A 6,000-nucleotide genomic window follows, 5' to 3' on the forward strand; every position below is an offset into this window, starting at 1 on the left:
GTCCATTTGGTTACATTTTACACTCTCAAGAGTTAAAGATCTATAAGGGTCCATTTGGTTTCATTTTACTCACTCAATAGTTATAGATCTATAAGGGTCCATTTGGTTACATTTTACACTCTCAATAGTTAAAGATCTATAAGGGTCCATTTGGTTTCATTTTACTCTCTCAAGAGTTAAAGATCTATAAGGGTCCATTTGGTTACATTTTACACTCTCAAGAGTTATAGATCTATAAGGGTCCATTTGGTTTCATTTTACACTCTCAAGAGTTATAGATCTATAAGGGTCCATTTGGTTACATTTTACACTCAAGAGTTAAAGATCTATAAGGGTCCATTTGGTTTCATTTTACTCTCTCAAGAGTTAAAGATCTATAAGGGTCCATTTGGTTACATTTTACACTCTCAAGATTTAAAGATCTATAAGGGTCCATTTGGTTACCAACTCTCCATCATTTAGCTGGGGACCACCTGGAATTCCCTCAAGGACCACTGGTGGTCCCCGGACCACTGTTTGAGAACCACTGTTTTAAACCAATGAACATCAGACAGACAGACAGACAGACAGACAGACAGACAGACAGACAGACAGAGGGGGATGTGGGCTTCTGATAGAACACAGTTGTAGACATTTAAGGAAAAATAAATACAAATGGCATAGATAGCAGATCGACGTGTTTGTGAGCTTGTAGATCAGCTATTTTACGCTAGTTTTAGGGGCGGTAAAAATGTAGAAAATGGCGTGATGCCCTAAATAGGGACAGCAGGTTGAAAGCGCTTAAAGGGCAAGACCACTTTAGTAGAGGTTTGGGTTGTGTAGTTATCTTGCCATGATGGAACTCTAAAGATGGACAAGACATCAAAAAATATTATTCAATTGATTAGAAATTGATAATTCAAAATCTGCTCCTCATTGACTTACATTGTACGGTGAAACAGCTCTCAAAGTCACTCTTTTAGCACGTAAACGAACTCAAACAAAGTTGATTCAGACAATATAGAACATCACCAAACCCAGTACTGTTTTTTTTTTTTTATAGAAATGTTAACTTCCTGTTTAATTTACTATTTGAAGATCCGGCGATCCAGTAAGGGTTTTCATCTTAATAAAAATGGCAATATCGACAGTAAGTTAACATGCTTATAACATTTTTTAACAAACAGTACTGTGTTTTTTGATGTTCTATATTGTCTGAATCAACCTTGTTTGTGCTAAAAGAGTGACTTTGAGATCTGTTTCACCGTAAGTTAATGAGGAGCATATTTTGAATTATCAATTTCTAAAGAATGGAGCAATTATTTTAGATTTCTTGCCCATCTTTGGAGTTACATCATTGGCAAGATAACTACACAACCCAAACCTCTACTAAAGTGGTCTTGTCCTTTAATGAACGTTATAGACAAACATAGACAAGACAAGAAAACACGAGTTACATGAAGATTGAGACACTCTAATCGCCCATCAAAATGATATCTGATCACTGAAACATGTGATCAGGCCTAAAGTCCTAATCTGTGATTAGTGAAACAGAGTTGTTTCAGCACATTATGTAAAATGATCATGTTTATGTATTATCATTCTAAACTATGACGTTCTCGCTGTTCAACATACAGCCAACCAGTTGAAGAAATCACAGATCGAGGCTTTAACCTTAGCCATTATTAAATATCAAAGATCATTAGTGTTTTATGGAAGATGATTCTGAACATGTGTTCTATTTTTCGAACACTTCAAACACTCTTTAAAGGAGTAGTTCACCCAAAACATTGCTTACTTTCTATTGATTACACATGAAGCCATGAATTCATGGATTTTGTTTTATTTTTGTCACATCCTGAGACAATAGTGTGATGATCGTTGGTGTCTCCTGTAGGAGACTCAAATACAGGTCATTTGTGTCTCCTACCGCCTCCGCTGGTCATCAAATTATTGGCTTAAAATCCATGAATTCAGGCTTCATGGGGTGTGTAATCGATTGAAAATAAGAATTTTTTTGGGTGAACTACTCCTTTAATCTTTAAAATAACCAATAACCGTAAATAGCGGATCTACAAGCTCTCAACACATTGCGCCTGCACGTGGCGTTGTGGGCTTGTAGATCGGCTATTTTCGGTGCAGGACATGCTTCCAAATGATGTTTGATATTAGTAGGGGGTACTAAGCACAAAAAATGGCCAAATCGTTACGCGGCGGATAAAAGCATGAAATTTGATACAGATGTCCCTTGGGTCATCCTAAAACATCCTAGAAGGGGTGCCCAAAAAAATCTTAAACAGGAAGTGACTTATGGACAAAATTCAAAATGGCCACCTAAACTGTTGACCGTTGACTCAAAAGACACCAAAAGAATCTCCAAAAAGCATAAAATTTGGCACATATGTCCCTTGGGTCATCCTAAGACATCCTAGAAGGGGTGCCCAAAGGAATCTGAAACAGGAAGTGAGTTATTGACTAAATTGAAAATGGCCGCCTAGTGTTGTCGATTGACTCAAAAGACAACTAAAGAATCTCATAAAAGCATACAATTTGGCACACATGTCTTTTTGGTCATCCTAAGACATCCTAGAAGGGGTGCCCAAAGAAATCTTAAGCAGGAACTGAGTTATTGACAAAATTGAAAATGGCCGCCTACAGTGTTATCTATTGACTCAAAAGACAACTAAAGAATCTCATAAAAGCATACAATTTGGCATACATGTCCCTTGGGTCATCCCAAGACATCCCAGAAGGGGTGCCCAAAAAAATCTTAAACAGGAAGTGAGTCATTGACAAAATTGAAAATGACCGCCTACAGTGTTGTCGATTGACTCAAAAGACAACTAAAGAATCTCATAATGGCATACATGTCCCTTGGGTCATCCTAAGACATCCTAGAAGGGGTGCCTGAAATGATCTGAAACAGGAAGTGAGTTATTGACTAAATTGAAAATGGCTGTGTACAGTCTTGACAGATGATGCAAAAGACACTCATAAAAAATAATCTCATAAAAGCATGACATTTGGTACAAATGTCCCTTGGGTGATCTGAATGCATCCTAAGGGGTGCCAAAAAAAGTTTGAATAGTCTCTCAATGGAAAACACTCCTCCCACACGGGCACTGCTACAATATTCAAATCGAGCAGCCAATCTAGCATTTGGTCCAGAAGCCTGAAAGCTATGCAATCTCTACCATCTCCTGACAAATAAATTAAAGTCGCTGATTCGTGGACACCTTTATGGACACTCTTGCCAGAGGCTGCTTAAGTTTGTAGAGAACTCAAGTGTGGCTGCAAAGCTGAGCCCTTCTGTTCGAGAAAGTGTAGATGCCGGGATGCTGGGTTACCTTGCAGAGCATTATGCCAATGTGCTGGTAATTGCGAAATGGCACACATGAATACATGTAGTTACTAAACACTAATCACAAAAAAACAGTAATGATCAAGAAGAAAATACATGAGAAGATAGAGTGTAAAACAAGCAAGAAGATGTAGAGTGCAAAATAAATAAGATGCAGAGAGTAAAATAAGAATATGCAGAGTAAGATAAGATGCAGAGTAAAATAAATGAGAATATGCAGAGAGTTAGATAAATAAAGAAGATTCAAAGAGTACAATAAAAAAATTATGCAGAAAGTAAAATAAATAAGTGATGTAGAAATGAAAACAGAAGGTAGACTACAAAATACGGCAAGTTATGCACTGCATAACCTGTCGTATTGAGTCTGCATAATATGCAGACTGCCATGGTCAACTGTTTAAACAGCCATTTAGAATTTCTTCAACATGGTCCCTTCCTAAAAAGTTTAATAAACAAGCAAACAAATAAATAACCCCTTCTAGGATATATTAAGAAGCACTCAATGTACGTACCAAATTATACACTTTTATGACGTCCCCTTATGTTTTCTTTTGTGTCAACTGCTTTTAGACGGTCACTTCCTGTTTAAAACCTTTTTGGGCACCCCTTGTAGGATGTGTTCAGATCACCCAAGGGACATTTGTACCACATTTCATGCTTTTATGAGATTCTGTAGGTATCTTGCATCATCTTTCAACACTGTAGGCAGCCATTTTCAATTTAGTCAATAACTCACTTCCTGTTTCAGATTATTTTGGGCACCCCTTCTAGGATGTGTTAGGATGACCCAAGGGACATATGTGCCAAATTGTATGCTTTTTGGAGATTCTATAGGCTTTTTGAGTCAATCGCCAACACTGTAGGCGGCCATTTTCAATTTAGTCAATAACTCACTTCCTGTTGAAGACTTTTTTGGGCACCCCTTCTAGGATGTCTTAGGATGACCCAAGGGACATGTGTGACACATTTTATACTTTTTGGAGATTCTTTAGTTGTCTTTTGAGTCAATCGACAACACTAGGCGGCCATTTTCAATTTGGTCAATAACTCACTTCCTGTTTCAGATTTTTTTGGGCTCCCCTTCTAGGATGTGTTAGGATGACCCAAGGGACATATGTGCCAAATTGTATACTTTTTGGAGATTCTATAGGCTTTTTGAGTCAATCGCCAACACTGTAGGCGGCCATTTTCAATTTAGTCAATAACTCACTTCCTGTTGAAGAATTTTTTGGGCACCCCTTCTAGGATGTCTTAGGATGACCCAAGGGACATGTGTGACACATTTTATACTTTTTGGAGATTCTTTAGTTGTCTTTTGAGTCAATCGACAACACTAGGCGGCCATTTTCAATTTGGTCAATAACTCACTTCCTGTTTCAGATTTTTTTGGGCTCCCCTTCTAGGATGTCTTAGGATGACCCAAAGGACATGTGTGCCACATTTTATGCTTTTTGGAGATTATTTTGGTGTCTTTTGAGTCAACGGTCAACAGTTTAGGTGGCCATTTTGGATTTTGTCCATAACTCACTTCCCGTTTAAGATTTTTTTGGGCACCCCTTCTAGGATGTTTTAGGATGACCCAAGGGACATCTGTATCAAATTTCATGCTTTTATCCGCCGCGTAACGATTTTTCACTTAGTACCCCCTACTATATGATATGTGTCAATCCATGAAAAACACCTTCATAGAATCATAGGACACAATGTGCATACAATAACCCAATGTGAACACTAGGGGGCGCCAGTTGCCTTTTCCTAGGACCCCAAAATGATGCCCTTGGCCTGGACTAGAGAACAGAAGCTCCAGGCAATACATGATGATTTCAGAGCCAGGGGTCTTCAACCTTTTCAGGCCAAGGACCCCCTAGCTGAGAGAGAGATGAAGCAGGGACCCCCTACTCTATATTGTATACAATTGTGTTTCAGATTAGACTTTTTCCCCCCTCTACACATATAACTCTTTGCCAAAAATAGCAGATCTACAAGCTCACAACTTGTGAGCTTGTAGATCGGTTATTTTTGGCTAAAGTTCTCCTCAGAAAAAGGGACGCTAGGGTTGAAGTGGTTAAGGTAAAAAAAAAAAATCAAATCACACTCAGATTTGGGGGACCCCCTGTAGTAACTCTGAGGACCCCCTAGGGGTACCGGACCCCCTGTTGAAGACCCCTGTTGTAGAGCAAAACCATGTAAATGAAGCTATGACAGAATAACTGATTCATAACCATAAGCCTCTGCCATGCCATCACAGTGATGGATCCCTTCACCACTAAGCCCTGTGTATACAGGAGTACCAATGTTCCCTCAACACTAAGTAACCCTAACCAGAGGGAACACAGGGCTGACACATGATCATCATACAACAAATAGTGATTTTAGAGCCGATCTACAAGTCAATGTACAAGCTTCTAGAAGTGATGCTTTCACTGTTTTTGAAAGGTTTCAATATCTGAACAACGTTATAAACCAGGGATGCCAGGGTTAACGTGGTTCATTTAAATAGAGGAACACTTGGCAAGATCTGTGTCAACATATTTGTGTGAAGAGAAAATGGTCACTTTATGCTCAAAAGGTCTCAATGTCTATGATGTCCCGTTGTAGACGGTTAGTCAGTACTCACTGCACCAAGTGTTATTTTCACTTGTTTTATTCAGTCTTTTGAA

The sequence above is a fragment of the Gymnoscopelus braueri genome, assembly GCF_963280865.1.
Source record: "Gymnoscopelus braueri genome assembly, chromosome: 1".
In the NCBI taxonomy this organism is placed as follows: Eukaryota; Metazoa; Chordata; class Actinopteri; order Myctophiformes; family Myctophidae; genus Gymnoscopelus; species Gymnoscopelus braueri.